The 17,343-nt window shown below is 43.3% G+C and overlaps 1 long non-coding RNA gene across 2 annotated transcripts; it reads right to left on the bottom strand.

The window, feature by feature from the left end:
* Window positions 1–460: 460 nt before the first annotated feature.
* LOC129049275 (uncharacterized) lies at window positions 461–16,803 on the bottom strand. Of its 2 annotated transcripts, XR_010135852.1 has the most exons (4): window positions 15,695–16,803; window positions 14,620–15,220; window positions 14,057–14,169; window positions 11,631–11,929 (listed from the first exon to the last, which is right to left on the bottom strand). It is a non-coding gene; the product is annotated as an uncharacterized LOC129049275 (long non-coding RNA). The 2 variants fall into 2 exon arrangements; XR_010135851.1 differs by lacking the exons at window positions 11,631–11,929; window positions 15,695–16,803 and adding an exon at window positions 461–1,150 and having other exon boundaries at window positions 14,620–14,773.
* Window positions 16,804–17,343: the final 540 nt, after the last annotated feature.

Here is a 17,343-nt window from a genome sequence, read left to right as displayed (position 1 = left end):
TATTGTCAGCAAGAGTGTAGTTATTGGGCAAGAGCGTAGCCAATCTTAAAACGTATTTCAAGATTTCAGCAATTACCCGCAACCACCCAATGCCCATGGTAAAACAGAGACTAGGTAATGTATAGAATAAAATGCCTGGAGAGGACAGACCCAGAATTTATTAAAATGCCATTAGAATTTGATATATGATAAATGTGCCATTTTAAATTACTGGTAAATCTCTCTCTCTCTCTCTCATACACACACACACACACGCGCGCGTGCGCGCAAACACTTCTAAATGGCAAATAGCTGGCTTATAAATCTATTTGGAATTAACTTTTAAAAATGGCAAATCTTTACATTGTATTATACTCGTACAGAAATTCACTGAATAAAGGAGTAAAACACACACACACACACACACACACTTCATAAAATAACTTCATGGATACAAAGCTTGACCCCCTACATTCAGATGTACAGGAAATGCCTCTTTATTTTTCTATGTATTGCTTCATTTTCATTTGTAATCTTCCTGCCGTAGCGTGACAGGGACAATCGACTTCTCGTTAGGGTTTTCTCACCCCAGGGCCCAGGGATGTTGGCGGGTCCTCCAGGGTCTTAGACAGCCCCGGGAATTGGGGGTGGGCGCCAGGTCCTTGGCGCTGCTGTCTTTCCCTTGAGCCTCTTTCCACCACTACTGCGCCCTCGCGGCCAGGGCATCTCCTGAGCTCTATCATCTTTTCTTCATGCACTGCGGGCGTAGGAGACATTCAGAGGCTCCCTCCAGCGCATGGATGGGAGGAAAGTGTGGGCGCCATCTCAGCATCTGAACCCCGGGACCTGAAGGGGTCAGGGAAGCACCTCTACTGCCCTGCCTCAGGCTGGGCTGGGAGCTGGACGCACTGTGAGTCTTGGCATCCCCCAGATTCCCTGAGAAACACGGCGCAGACATCCTCACATTTCTCTCCCACCTCACTCCCTGCCCCGCAGTCCTCAGGGTCAGCCGGGGGAAGAAATACTGGGGTAGGCAGGACGCAGAAGGCAGTGCTTCCCCCGGAACACTCACAGCGGCTTCTGAGCCTCCATCATCTCTCCATGTCCACCAGCCTGCTCTTTCAGAGTGCCTCCTGGCGTGGCTTAAATAAAAGAAGAACCACACGATGGCCTAGAAAAAGATGACCAGGAGCACACAAAAGTTCATAATTACTACATCTTTGTGCAAACCCATTTTAATAAACACAAAAAATAAAGGGTGCATATTTATCTGATATATAAATATGAAACGTTTTTCTATCCTAAAAGAAAATTAATAAACCATAAAGCAGAACTTATATAGGCCACTGTACATTTTAAAACTTCAGTTTATTAAAATTCGTTATAAATAAACCAAAAGGCAAATGAAACCTGGGGAAATAATTGTAATGCAGAAGACAAGCCATTTGCATCCTTAGTATCCAAAGAACATTTATAAATCAACCAATATAAATACAAACTCTTTAATAAAAAATAGGTTAAGGTCGTGAATAAGCAAGTGAGACATGAAAATCATATAATGTAGGGAATATATATTTTAGAAAAATACTATATGTCATACAAAGAAATACACTAGAAAGGGTATGGTGACTCACACCTGTAATCCCAGCACTTTGAGGCTGAGGCAGGAGGAGTTCCAGACCAGCTTAGGCAACAACATAGTGAGACCCTGTCTCTAAAAATATAAAATCAATTTAAAAAAACACTAAACAAAACTTCAACATGATATGTTTTACTCCTCAGCCTGGCAAATAATTTTTAGACATAATTTCCTTTGTTGGCAAAATATGTTAAAATGGCACTTGTGTAGTGAGAGTGTCTTAAAGAACACTTTTGCGATAAGGATTTAGGTCGAATGGAGCATCATATTTGTCCTTCTAATTTCACTTCTTAGTATTTATTTGAAGCAAGTAATCAAGGTAGGAATTATGTTAGAGGTGTTTTTGTGAGGTAAAGAGTTCCCAATTTTAGAAAAGCTTTAAGCAATTTGGGATTAACTATTAGACAAACTGATAACATTTTTACATATGGGATGGGTTACACTAGATGGGCTAAAGATTACTCCAAGTCAGAAACTTTGTTATTCAATCAGTCTGTCATCAAAATAGAATTAGTGCAGAACTATAAATGTTTCCTAAGCCTTAATGGAAATAGTGATTATGATGATGGATGATGATGATGGTGGTGATGGTGATGATGGTGATGGTGATGATGATGAAGACAGTGATGATGATGGTGGTAGTGGTGATGGTGATGATGATGGTGATGATAGCGTTGAAAAAAATTATGACGATGATGGTGATGATGGTGATGATAAATGAAAAAATATATAGTTGACTACACAAAATGTAATGATGATGGCAATAGTGATGGTAGTGATGATGGTAAGGATGGTGATGGTGATTGCTAACATTCATTGAACAATCAGTTTTGTTAGACATTCATCTTATAAGCATTTTATTTGGATTAAACCTAATTTTATCTTCATAGCAACCTGGTTAGTGGGGATTATTATTTTACTCATTCTACCCATGAGAAAAGTGAGGCACAGAAGATTCAAGTATCACTGCATAGGAATACCTAAAGACAGAAACCTGGGTCCCCGATGATGCTGTGAGCCACACCACAAGCCTTGGACTGCTGAGCCCTGTACCTATTTCACATCAGAAGCAATAGGCTTCTAAGATATTTCAGCCCATATTGTTTTGAATCTACATTAATTTCCGCTTAATCTAATATTTTATAGTGGAGATTTAAAATATGTCAAAATAATGAACTGTGACTATCCCTTCAAGACATCAACTTCCCTGGGCCATCTCCACTAATATGCAGCCAGGACCAAGAAAGGTGTGTTTGTTGGGTGTTTTCTGCTAGCAGCTCCCAGAGGTCCGCATGCCCCCCAGGGTGGCAGCAGGAATCCACGGAGGCCCCATAGCCTTGCTGTGCACTCTTCTCCATGCCCGTGCTTTCTCTAGACTTGGGGGTAATTTTTATCTCTTCAGGTTTTTGCTCAAAGAATTTTGTTTTTATCCCAAACGTTCCCCTATACAGGGATGACACTTTTGGGAGTATAAGTCCGAAAGTCCAACAGACTGTGTGTGCTTTCTTTCAGTGCATGTGGGAGAAGGGGAATGGAGTCCAGGGAGCATTTCAAAATTCTTCTGTCACTTTTGAATGGAAAAAAAAAAAAACACATAATATTGAATAGTTGGGTTTCAGGGTAGGATTTGCACAGTCTAAACAACATGTGGCAATGTGGGAAATTCCCCAAAATTCTGCTTCATTAATGATAATAAAATTGTGTTAAACCAGTTAGGAGCATTTTATTAACATTTTAAAAAATTTTATCAAAGTTTTATAAACACAGTAAAGGTAAAGTTCTCCATCCAGAAATCAAGCTGGTTTTTTTTTTTAAAAAAATATGACATTGTTGCACGTGATAGATCCGATTCCAATCATCTGTATGGAGTTTTGCTATGTGACTATCTGCTGGACATAGCCCCTCTAACCCCCAGTGACATTTCTAAGGTAGCCATGTCATTCTATTCCCCTACCCTAAAACTTCCTTCGTACTTTGGGTAAAATGCAAACCAGTCTTCAAAGTCCCGTATTTCTGGTCCTGGTGGCCTTCCTGGCCTTATATTCCAGTGAATCTGGCCTGCCTGCCGTTCTTTGAATGCACTGAGCTCATTCACACCTCCAGGCCTTTGCATTCACTGTGCCGTCTGCCTGGAATGCTGTTTCCCCTGATATCCGCATGGCTGTCTCATTATTTCATTCAGATCTCTATTTAAATATTACTTCTCAGAGGGACTTTCCTTGATGCTTTCTCTAAAACAACACACTTCTCCCAGATACCCTTTGTCCCCTCACCTTGATTGATTTATTTTAAAAATGGTCACACTTGATACTTCCAGAAATTATATTATTCTTTCTTTCTCCTGATTTACTGTCAGCCTCCTCATTTAGACTATAAGCCCCTTGAGGCCAGGGCCTGGCCTTTTATTTCCCCCTGCAACCACTAGGGCACAGAAGATGCTTAACATATATTTGCTAAATTAATAAGTTAAAGAATGAACAAAAAGGGAAACCATCCCATAAAATTTGAACTGAGTGAAGCCTTACCTTGAGTGTCTGGAAACAAATTAAAAGAGTCAATCCAATTATATAATGAAATTGTGAATTTGGAAATGTTCCCAGGTTACAGCCTTCTCTATTCAGAAATCAACTCCCCAACCACTGGGCTTGAGTCCATACTGAGGACCTGCAGTTATGTATTGCCAAAAGGGTAAGAAAAGGGGATGCAGGACTGAGCTGAAACCCCATCACCAATTGCGTGGAAATAAATAGGCATGGGATGGACTAGAACAGCCAATCTGTCCCAGTTATCAGCAATTCTCTCTCTCCGGCTATTTTAGCAGTTAATTTCCCAGCTCAGCTGCAGCAGCTTCTCTTCTCTAGAAAAACAGATGACATTTCACTTTGAAGAAAGAACCCATTGTTCCCTGAAATGTGATGAACTGAAAGCCAACATTTCCTTTTATATATATAAACAAATCTTTCCAACAAAACAATGTCGTTAGTCCAAGTTTCAAATGACTTTACTACTTTAGGAACTATATCTTCCTTTATATATTATCCTTTTTTTTTTTGCAAAATGCTAGGGCCAGTTACTGACGTAGCACTGAATCCAAGGACTTCATGGATATAAATATTTCCACATCCCTTTGCATTTTAACAATTACAGAGAATGGTCAGAATGGAGACACATGATTACAGGGTCTAATACCAATTGAATGGTATTGTCTTAGTTATAAATCAGTTACCAGTATTTTTATTGGTTAAAAAAATACTGGTATTGGTTAAAATATTGGTTAAAAAAATACTCATACACAAGCTCGAGTGAGTCTCAGAAAGAGATGGCTCGGGTGGAATTCTTCAGGGTAACCCATTCGAGAGAAGGGGCTGGAACCCCTTTACACTTCTAATAGACAGACGTGGAGAACTCCTGGGTTTTTTTGTGGCATTAGCTTGGTCTATGGTTCTCCAACAATTAAAATGGGCATTGGGACAATGCCCAATGCACATGTGTGTGGGAAAGAGCCTGATCATTTATTTTTCTCCAGTCACAGAATTTTGGGCCACTCCCAATGCTGAGCTATTCCTAGCTCCTGCCTCTTCATCCATCATAGGAGAGAAGTGCTAGATATCACCAACTCCACCCAAGTTTCAAAAAATAAGGCACCTTTAACAGAGCATATCCTCTTTGAACAATCTTGCTTATAGGATTTTATCCCAAGCAAATAATTAAGATTGTGTCCAACGACATTCCCAAAAAGGAGATGATAACAGCTGTTGTAAAGTATTAAAATATGGCAAAAACCTAAATGTTGAACAGTAAGGGTTGGTGAAATAAATAGGAGTATCACTTTTAGCAATAGCTACAATAATTGAGCACTTACAATGGCTGGCACTGTGCTAAGCACTTAACACTCTTTATAGAAATGTGTTAGTACTGCCTGAGTGAATGCACGCATGCAATAATCCACAGCTTTAAGAATATTTTAAGTGTTGTAATTGACATGGCATAGGCTATATTAGGCAGCTATTGCTACAATAATGCTGCATATGAAGGAATCTCCAAATCCCAGTGACTTCCCACCACAAGCACGTATTTTTTGGTGGAGGGCCTGTGTTAGCGGTGGCTGAGAGGGGTCAGATCTGCTGCACACACCTCCTGTTTCTTCTTCCCCTCGGACCAGCAGGTATCAAGGCATTCCTCACGGTGGCTGGCAGAGGGACACAAAGGCTAGTCACACACACAAAGTACATTTAGAGCTCTGTTCATGGTATCATGGCTAACATCGCATGTATGAAACATATCTCGCGACAAAGATCCAAATCAGAGGGTCAGGACTTTAGTGGAAGGTACTCCGAAGTCATAGGCAATGGGGGGTGGATTTCTATTTCTATTTCTATTGCTAAGAGAGAGTGAATAATTGAGAAGGAAAAGATAATCTACCATAGATGTTTACAATATCCCTTTAAGAGTAAACGTGTATTTGTTTAAATATCTGTTGCCTACCTACATGTCTAATGTGTGTGTGTACTTGTACATATAATGCATATGTATAGTCACACACATATATATGTATGCTTGTACAAATAAGGTTTGCAGTAGGCATACTTAAGTGCTAAAAGTTAAGTGGTTATCACAGGGAGGATGAGCGCTTTACTTTTTTCTCTGGCTAATCTATGTTTTCAGGTTTTGTTGATGATCAAGCTGGGATGAGCCACATTTTATTTTTAGAAGAGAACTAAATTACATCCAAGCAGGTGGATTACATCCAAGCCCCTGAATATAAGGGGCTGGTTAGTTCTATGCACAGTCTGGATATCCTAGACTCTACCCTCTGCCATCCGGCAGTGGAGAGGTCTTCCTCTGAGTGCTGAGATTGTCATCAAGACCCCAAATGCATTCAGGGAAGCAGGGCTCCCGCCACCTGGCCCAGTCTTCTTCCTGTCTAATATTTGAGGTGGTACCCACAATTGGGCTCTTCCCACCACAGCCAGACCTCGGGATCTTGTTGCTCTTAGGAAAGTCTGTGCTGAACATCCCAGGCATCTGGTTGGTCTCAAGTCTATGCTCTCTGGCGAGCCCTTGAGTCATTTATTGTACTTTTCTGGAGCAGGGATAGTCAATATCAGGTTTGTCCTTAATTCTCTGGTGTGGAAAGCCCTAGACGTCCTCTGCTTCACTTAAAGAAAAATATCAACCAGATGAATTATTGAAGGTTCTGGCCACAGAGCAGGAGGAGGTAAAATCCAACAAAGTAATCTTAATGTCGTTCAAGTCCAGCTGTTTCAAATCCTACATAGTATTGCTATCGGGCCCTTGGGTACCTTGGTGAAAACAGTCGAGTGAGACATTGGCTTTGAAAGAAGGACTTTAAAGAAGGAAAAAGACTCATCAAAGCTTCCTTTCCTTGCAGCCATCTCTTCAGGAGAGCCCTGCTCAGGTTGCAAAATGAATGCCCTAAGGTCAGATTGCACTGCAGGCGTGTTTGATTGGCTCACACAGGATGTCTTGGTTGTTTCAGGGAGTGTCTAGCACAAGCTAAGAAAGCTTGGATCCCACAAAAGCAATATAACAACTTGACTGAGCACTACCATGAACCAAGTGGTGCAAAGGACATAGAACTGAGCACACGGCTGCCCAAAAGCAGCAGAGTTAAGAAAGAACTTAGAAGGAAGTTAGACTCAGCTCCAACAAACAAGTTGCATGATGCCTGATGAAAGCTCACAATTGCCAGCAACACATTCAATTTTTAAAAATCACCTTATGGACCAAAACGAAAGTGAACACAAGAAACCAATACAACAGACAAAACTATCAGCCCATGCCAGAACCGCCAGCCTCAGTGACTGAGAGGCAAATGTTGCTCTATCTACACATTCATTTATTCATCCAACAAACAGGCCTTTGTTCAGCATGGAGGTGTGGCTGGTGGACCTGGGCAATGTGAGGGAGAGAGTTCATGGAGGTCAAGTGCACAGAAGGAATGGCTCAGACATGGAGACCCAGTGGTGAGAGGTGAAGCCAGCTGGGCTTCTGCCTCGGGTGGGAACTTGGAGAACTTTTCTGTCTAGCTAAAGGATTGTAAATGCACCAGTCAGTGCCCTGTGTCTAGCTAAAGGTTTATAAATGCACCAATCAGCACTCTGTAAAAACAGACCAATCAGCACTCTGTAAAACGGACCACTTAGCATTCTGTAAAATGGATCCATCAGCTGTCTGTAAAATGGACCAGTCAGCAGGATGTGGGTGGGGCCAAATAAGAGAATAAAAGCAGGCCACCCCAGCCAGCTGAGGCAACCCATTCAGGTCATCTTCCACGCTTTGGGAGCTTTGTTGTTTTGCTCTTTGCAATAAATCTTGCTGTTGCTCACTCTTTGGGTCCACACTATTATGAGCTGTAGCACTCACTCTGAAGGTCTGCAGCTTCACTCCTGAAGCCAGCGAGACCACCAACCCACCTGGAGGAACAAACAACTCCCGACGTGCCACCTTTAAGAGCTTTAACACTCACTTCTAAGGTCTCCGGCTTTACTCTGGAAGTCAGCGAGACCACTAACCCACCGGGAGGAATGAACAACTCCAGACCACCTTTAAGAGCTGTAATGCTCACTGCAAAGGTCTGCAGCTTCACTCCTGAAGTCAGCAGCGAGACCACGAACCCACCAGAGGGAAGAAACTCCAGACACATCTGAAGGAACAAATCCCGGACACACCATCTTTAAGAACTGTTAACACTCACTGCGAGGGTCCCGGCTTCGTTCTTGAAGTCAGCCAGAGCAAGAACCCACTGGCAGGAACCAATTCCCGACACAGTGGGGACTTTGGGGAGGTGCAAGGGGGGAGGAGAGAAAAGACTGGAAAGTCAGGGAGGAACCAAGCATGGAGGACTTAGAAGAGCCAGCTGGGTGCTCTCCTTTTCACTCTGCAGGCAGCAGAGGACTGGAGTCTTTGAAGGTTTTGAGTAGGGAGCAGATGGGTGCGTTCAGGAGCAGTGCCTGGGGCAGTTTGGAGATGCTGAAAGAATGAAAGCAGAGATTGTGCAGGAGACATGTTAGTTCATGAGTGTGGCTGTAACAGACGGCCACAGACCGGACTGCTAATAAACAGCAGAAATCCACTCTCACAGTTGTGGAGGCTGGAAGTCCAAGATGGTGGCACCAGCTGACTCGGTGCATGGTGAGGGCTCCTCGCTTCCTGATTCACGGGATGTCTCCGAGCTATTTCCTCACTTGGTAGGAAGGGAAAACTCAGGTTGCCTTGGGCCCCTTTAAGGGCACTCATCTCGTTCAGGAGAGTTCCACCCTCCTGACCTAATCACCTCCCCAAGGCCTCCCTCCTAATACCATCTCCTTGGGGGTTAGGATTTCAACAGTTGAAATGTCAGGAGACACAAACGTTCAGAGGGTAGCAGGAGCCTATCCCAGTCCTCAGGTAAAGAAAGCAAAGACCAGCCCAGGACAGAAGCCCCTGGAGCAGAAAGAGGTTTCCAGTTTCAGAGCTGGTAGGGAAACAATTGGGGAGAGTGGGAAACGCGTGGATCTCATAAAAGGACTGAGAAAGTTAGAATGTAAAATGGAGGCTGGGGCAGAGCAGTGAGGACGGGGGTCTTCTAAGTTCCCGTCTGACTTCTAGTGTGATGGAGCAAGTGGAGCACATTTAGCACGTGGTTTTAACTGATAGACCTTCCACATAAATTGCCATATAACAGTGTGTGTGTGTATATATGTATGTGCGTGCACGTGCACGGACACACACGTATATATATATTTTTTCTCTATTGGTCCATCTTGTTCATGGACATTTAGATTGAATCTGTATGTTGGTTATTGAGAATAAAGCTGCAATGGACATGAGAGAGGCTGATTTTATTTTTTAAGGGCATAAGTACTCAGTAGTGTATTGCTGGATTCTGTGGTAGTAAGAGAGTGGAATGGTGGTTTCCAGGTGCAGATGGAGAGTGAGACGTGGAAAAACGTTTGTCAAAGAGTACAGTGTCTCAGTTCCGGACACCTAACATACAGTAAGGTGACTGTAGTTGACAATAACATATTGTACGCTTGAAATTTGCTAGGAGAGTAGACCCTAAATGTGAGTACTATACTCACATAAAAATGGCTACTTTGCCAAGTGATGTGAATGAGCTTGATGGTGGTGATGGTTTCACAATGTATCCATCTATCAAAGACCACATTGCATTCCTTAAATACTTAGTCCTGATTTGTCAATTATACCTCAATAAAGCTTTAAAAATCTATTAAAAAATAAAAACAAGATATTAAAGTTGAGGCAAGAAAGAAGGGAGGGGGCCCTGTGGGGAAGAAATGGTCATGTTCCTAGAAGGTGATTGGAGAAGAGCAAGGTGAACATTCTAGGGGAGGTTATTCTTGCTGTGAATAGAGCCACGTGCTAAAGGTGCCTGAGGGGTTGAGGAGGATCACCCCTCATCCATCCTGGGTTACTGATATAGGAGATGGGGGATGAAGCAGGTAGGAGGGTGAGGAGGAAGAGAAGTGCTGGGGACCCCGAGCTTTACTTGTAGGGATCACTGAGGACATCATGGAGCTGCCCGGCAGAATCTAGAGAGGAATTGTCTCTCCAGAGGAGAGTTGCATTCTGAAGTTAGAACAGAAGCCAAACATTGGATCTAATCAATTACCCCTAGAAAAGTCAAGTTTTTCTCTTTTTTTGTTTTCCTAGAGATGAAACACTTTATGGGGTCCCCCACCCAGTGGGGGACAGGGCAGAAGCAGTGTTACCAAAACACCAGGGGTTTGGTCTGGGTCCTGTTGCTCACATCACAGAAAGCCAATCACTGAGACCACAATTATTGCCAAGGAAGAAGGCTTTAATCAGAAGATTTATACAATTTGAGGAGAAACCAGAGTATAGAGGAAGGCCTAAATCAGGTGCTGCAGCCGAGGAGATGGGAGATCAGTCTCAAATCCATTTCCCTGACTGAATCCTATTAGGGGTTTACATAGCAGAAATGTAACTACTGTAGGTAAACAGGACTGATGGAAGGGGAAGGAAGGGGAGTTGATCAACAGGAAGCAGGTGGCGGGTTAGGCAGTCGCAATGGGCGAGGGCTCTGGTGTCTCATTATGCAGATGCTGAGACCTGGTGAGTTTCAGTTCCTTGATGCTCTCTGGGAGGCCCCGTGGTTGGTTTCCTCAGCAAGGAACTCAGATAGGAAAAATGTAACTTTCTCAACTTTCAAGAGTAGGAGGATCCACTTCTATTTTTATTCAAAGGAAACCATAAACATCAGTTCTATGGGACTATTGGGTCTGTTTCGGTAGCAGGTGGTTTACATCGAAGCCCCTGAATATAAGGCAGTTGGTCAACTCTATGCACAAGAATCACAGGCCTTGATGTGGGGTGTGGCAGTCACACCAACCAAGACAGCAGGAAGGACCTGTTTCCTCCCTCCACACCAACTCAGCTCAATGGGCATGGAGGTTCAAAGTCCTGTTCTAGTATGTTTTCTCTCTCCTTCTCTCTCAGTTAAAATGGCCCTGGTTACATAGGTTTAATCATAGGATCTCTGATGTGTTCCCAGAGCTCAGGGAAGAGTCTAAATGGTATCTTATCTACGGAGTGTTCTGCAAAAACTCTTGGAAGGGATACAGTCATCCAAAGGGATCAAACCAGCAGTAATGATGGTCACAGACCTTAGCAAGCCTTAACAAGCCTCAGCCTCGCAGACCTTAGCAAGCCCACTTCCCCAGGGGATGTAAAATCCATGCCAAGTGCCTGAGTCTCTGGCCTTGCAAGTCTTTCTAGTCTACAGTGCTTAAAGCCACTACATGCAGTTTTTCCCCATGTTCATCTTCCCGTTACAGATTGGTTGTTCAAGAAGAAAAGTGAGATCATTTACCAAAATGGAAATAAGACAGAAAAAGCCTGGCAGCGGCCCCTCCTGGCTGCCCACTCTGCCCTCACCTCCCTGGGCTACACCCACATGCTATCCAGGAGGGCACAGCGTGTCCAGGAGCCCACAGTTCCTGGGATAATTGCCATGTAGAGGCCCTGGCTGCTGGGCCTTTCTGAGAAGTTATTAAAAAAGAGAACACTTTGCTGGCTTCTGGGTTCAGATGGTTTATGTCAATTACATTATCTTCGGAGGAAAGAAAAGGTAATTTCACTTCAGTTTTCTGGCTTCACTGTGCTTTGATGAGTTCCAGAAATAACAGAGTCAGAACCCAAGTCTGTTAACGACTTTCAGAGACTCTCCCACGTGGCACCAAGTCCTGTCTCAGCCGCCACCCACATCACTGAGTGAATGTGGGATTAACCTTCCCTGTGAGAATTTTGCTTGTTAATTTCCCAAGCCTAGGACATAAATTAAATTATTTGTATGTGAATTTAATCCTTTTTTAAAAACAGGATGAAACAAAAACAATCAGAAGGCACCTTTAGCACGTGGCTCTATTCACAGCAGGAAAAATCTCCCCTAGAATATTCACCTTGCTCTTCTCCAGTCACCTTCCAGGAACATGACCATATCTGTCCCACATGACTCCTGCTCTTCTTTCTCGCCTCGACTTTAATATCATGTCTTTATTTTTAATAGTTTCTTAAAGCTTTATTGAGGTATAATTGACAAATTAAAACTGTATGCATTTAAGGTGTACAATGTGGTATTTTGATAGATGCATACATCATGAAACCATCACCACCATCAAGCCCATTCACATCACCTGGCAAAGTTACCATTTTTATGTGTGTGTACTACTAAGACTTAAGAGATATTCTTGCAAATTTCAAGTCTACAGTACGTTATTATCAACTACAGTCACCTTGCTGTATGTTAGGTGTCCAGAACTGAGACATTGTATTCTTTGACAAATATTTTTCCATTTCTCACTCTCCACCTGCTCCTGGAAACCACCATTTTACTCTTTAACTACCATAGAATTTAGCAATCCCACTACTGAATACTTATCCCCCTAAAAATAAAATCAGCCTCTCTCGTGTCCATTGCAGCTTTATTCTCAATAACCAAGGTACAGATTCAATCTAAATGTCAGTGGACAGATAGACCAATAGATAAAATTATATATATGTATATATATGTGTGTGTGTGTGTGTGTGTGTATATGTGTATATACATATGTATCTATACACACACCCACAATATGTTATATGGCAATTTATATGTGAAGGTCTATCAGTTAAAATTAGAGTCAGCAGCTTGAATAAAATAAAAAGTTATCTCTCTCTGTTAATGAAGCAATTTTTTTAAAAAAATTATTTATTTATTTATTTTTGAGACAGAGTCTCACTTTGTCACCCAGGCTGCAGTGCAGTGGTGCGATCTCAGCTCTCTGCAACCTCTGCCTCCGGGGTTCAAGTGATTCTCCTGCCTCAGCCTTCTGAGTAGCTGGGACTACAGGCATATGCCACCATACCCAGCTACTTTTTGTATTTTTAGTAGAGATGGGGTTTCGCGTTGTTGGCCAGGCTGGTGTTGAACTCCTGACCTCAAGTGATCTGCACGCCTCGGCCTCCCAAAATGCTGGAATTACAGGCGTGAGCCACCACACCTGGCCTCATAAAGCAATTTAAAGTCAGGCATCTGAGATGGGTGGGAAGTCTTGAATGCCTTGAATGACTCAAATGACACACACACACATATATAAAATTCAACATATACGTGGAATGTTATTCAGCCTTAAAAAAGAAGGCAATCCCACCATGACCCCACTGGAGATTTTCCATCAGCCTTCATTGTCACCAGTTGCTTAGTTCTCTTTCTTTTTAGCTCCATTTTATTTTTATGCATTTCTAACTGTGATTCTTGATTTGCAAATTTTTATCACCTGGGCACGAGACACAGTTGAGACTCCCCTGTTTTTCTGGCCTCTTTTTACTGCATATCTTGGGGTTGGGCTTTTTCCACCCCAAACGGTAAACCAAGGGAGTTTCAAAACTAACGAGAGTTCTTTTGCCTGATAGCTGCCACATTAGAAAAGTGTTTCACTGAACTAGAAGAAGAAAAATAAAATAAAATCTTGGACAAAAAGGATGGTAGAGAACAGAGATGGTGCAGCATTTGCCAGAGTAAGGATCGGCAGGAGTGGCTGAGACACAGAGTGTGGTGAGTGAGGGCGGGGAGTGTGAGGAGAGTCTGGGAGGTGTTGTGTGCCCAGAGCTTTACAGGCAGTTTATATGTAAAGCCCCATTTGTTAGGGTTAGAGTCGGTGGCTTGAATAAGATACAAGTCACTTCTCTCTGTTCGTAAAGCAATTTGAAGTCAGCCAGTCTGAGGCTGGTGGGGTGCCTTTAATGATGCAGAGGACCCAAACTGCTTCTATTTTTCTTTTCAGCTTACATAACTCAAAGTCAAGGTGACTTCATGACCCAAGACAGCTGCTAGTGCTCCAGTTATCACATCCATGTTCTAAGCGGCAAGAAAGAGTAGGAGGCAGGAAAACCAAATGAATTACACCCTCTCACCTGCATCTGCTCCTTTCTGGAACTTCTGCATAGCTGAGTTCCTGTTATTAAGTACTTGATAACAGCGCACAGGATGTTGGACGCAGCGAAATCATAGGATCGAGTTTTTTATCCTAAAAAAGAAAAGAGAGAACGAATTGTAGTAGGCAGTACCATCCACCTTCTCCTGCTCTGTGTTCTGCACATCAGAGGGCTTTCTTTCCCTGGAATTTATATGGCTGTCTGACAATGGCACACACCAGCAGGAGATCAGAGAAAGGGAGAAGAATGAAGTCAATGCATTGATTTCCCTGGCATGCTCCCTGCGCCATGCTCTTGCTGCAGGCTGGCTGCATCATTCACTGGCAGCCCCAGTTCCTTTCTGGTGGCCTTCTAAGCACAGCCCTCCCTGTCTCTGTGCTCCCATGTCCTCTGCAAACCCCTGTCTCTGCAGGCTGAGAAAAGGGCACAGTGCCCTGCTATAACCAGTCCTTGGTGTTGACCTGCACATCCCTTTGCACATAGTCTTATTTGTTAATTTTTCCCCTGATTTTCCCAACTCATGTATGTCGTCTGTTTCCTACCAGCGTCCTGGACTATGAATCAACTGTTCTTAACCCCGATGATAGGAGGGAGGATGAACCAGATACTGCTCCCCAGGCAGGGCCGTGTATGAGGTGTTTGACCTTTGTGCTGACTGAACCCATCAGAATACTGTTAGTGACCTGGAAATCTTAGGCCAGCTGCTGCACGCTGCTAACAAAGTGGGGGCACTAATAATGTCACCAACGATGTCACTATAGCAGACAGGAATCTCAGGCCACACAGTCAGGTGCCAGAAATGCACATTTCTACTTTCCTAAGTGAATGTGTTTCTATTTCAAATCCCCATTGTGCTGAGTGGTAGGAACTTGATTTCATTGGATTCTAGGTCATCTCATCTCAGGCAGTTCAGCTCTTTCTCTACCATTTTTCAAAGTCATATCAGTTCCAAGGTCCAGGAAGAAGGGCCTCTGATCCTCTGGTTGCACCTGTTTCTGTTGCGCCTTCTGAGATAAACGTGATCTCCCCAGCCCTTGGTAATTAATTCATGGTGATCGATGCTGCTTCGTTTCTTTGACTCTTAGCTCCAGGGCCGGCTCTGGCTGAGCTGCTCCCAGGCCACTCTGGAGCCACAGGAAAATCCTGTAGTATAAAAATATAAAATGCATGGTCCAGGTATTGTGTTAGTAACCATAAAGTGTTTACAAAGTAACTAACATAATTTTAATTAAACTTTATTTGATATAATTATAGATTCACATACACTCGTTGGAAATAATAAAACGGATCTCATGTGTCCCTTACCCAATTTTCCCCAGTGGTAATGACTTGCAAAATTATAGCATTGATGTCACAACCGTGGGCTTGGTATTAATGCAGTCAAGATAAGTATTTCCATCCCCACAAGAATCTCTCTGTCACCCTTTTATAGCTATGCTCACTCTCCCCTTAATCCCTGGGGATTCTATTCTGAATCTGGGACAACCCTCCTGTTCTCCCTTTCTATAACTTGGTCCTTGCTCCCCAGATAATCTCCAGTGACAGCTTCCTCCTAAGCATTCTCGGACACCATCCCAGGTTATGAGGTGGGTAGGGCGTTGGAATACCTCTTTTTACCTTCTGAGGTTGGAAATCAGGGTGCCCATTGGGTTTTTGAGGTATGGGTGTATGTGGCCGCAGGTTTTTTTGTAGTGTTTGGCTGGTGTAGAGCGACTATTGTCCTGTTGTTTTGTTTTTGCCTTACCAACTGCCCCTTTTCTAGTCTTTTGGTTACAGAGAGTGGGCTTTTGCTGGGGCTCTGTTTTTTGTTGTTGTTGTTATTTTTTTATTTTTTTGAGACGGAGTCTCGCTCTGTTGCCCAGGCTGGAGTGCAGTGGCGCTATCTTGGCTCACTGCAAGCTCCGCCTCCCGGGTTCATGCCATTCTCCTGCCTCAGCCTCCAGAGTAGCTGGGATTACAGGCGCCTGCCACCACACCCAGCTAATTTTTTGTATTTTTGGTAGAGATGGGGTTTCAACGTGTTAGCCAGGATGGTCTCGATCTCCTGACCTCATGATCCGCCCGCCTCGGCCTCCCAAAGTGCTGGGATTACAGGTGTGAGCCACCGTGCCCGGCCGGGGCTCTGTTTTTTTATGTGTCCTTTGACATTTATAGCTTTTCAGCTTCTGGAATAGAGGAGGTAAAAATACAACACAGACAACTCACTCCCACAGCATTCCCTGGGCTTGCAGGTTCCTAACCCCTCTACCGTTTCTCTCCACCTTTCAGAGCCTCCTGGTGCTTGAGTTTTATGTCATGTTCAGTTTTTTTTTTTTTTTTCAGGGTCTCGCTCTGTTGCCCAGGCTGGAGTCCAGTAGTGCAATCTCAGCTGACTGCAACCTCCGCTTCTCAGGTTCAAGTGATCTTCCTGCTTCAGCCTCCTGAGTAGCTGGGATTCCAGGCACGTGCCACATCGCCCTGCTAATTTTTATATTTTTGGTAGAGATAGGGTTTCGCCATGTTGCTCAGGCTGGTGTCAAACTCCTGGGCTCAAATGCTCCTCCTGTCTTGGCCTCCCAAAGTGCTGGGATTTGTTTGCACTTAGCAGAAGGAATAGGAAATAGTTCATCTTCCTGAAAAGTCCCAATATCTGTGTTTTATATGTAAATGTAAATGGTAAGTGGTGGTTAGTATCTCCAAAGCCCACTCTGCACTAATGAGCTCCTAACTGTCTGGGCAGGGGAGGGGAAGGTGGCACTCTCCACAGCAGTGCCTCTTGTGATGGACTTCTAGACCCTGGTGGCTATGACAACACCTAGGTCATGGTGACTACTTGTGACTATTTACTGCACTGACGTATGAGACCTGCACAACCATGGGAACACTGCATTTGGTGTATCTTACAAGGTAAAAAGCAGGAAGGAAACTAAAACCAGTGACTAGAAATGATTATATTACTTTAAATGAACATTTAATTTTATAACAATTTTAGCTTTACCACAAATGGAGAAGATAGTACAAACCCCACACTCAATTTGACCCTTTATTAGCATTTTAAATTAAAGTGATACATTTATCCAAAACAATGAACAAATACCAATACAGTATCATTAACTATGGGCAGGCCATTCATTTTTTCTCCTCTTTTAAACCTAATGACATTTTTCTTGCCAGGGTTCCATCCAGAATGCCACATTTCATTTAATGGCCCCATCTCCTTAGGCTCTTCTTTGGTGTGACAGTTTCTCAGGTTTTTCTTGAGCTTGGTGACCAGTTTTGAGGCATAC

This window comes from Pongo abelii, chromosome 10 (genome assembly GCF_028885655.2).
Source record: "Pongo abelii isolate AG06213 chromosome 10, NHGRI_mPonAbe1-v2.0_pri, whole genome shotgun sequence".
Taxonomy (NCBI): domain Eukaryota; kingdom Metazoa; phylum Chordata; class Mammalia; order Primates; family Hominidae; genus Pongo; species Pongo abelii.
This window is presented reverse-complemented; position numbering and strand designations above follow the sequence as displayed.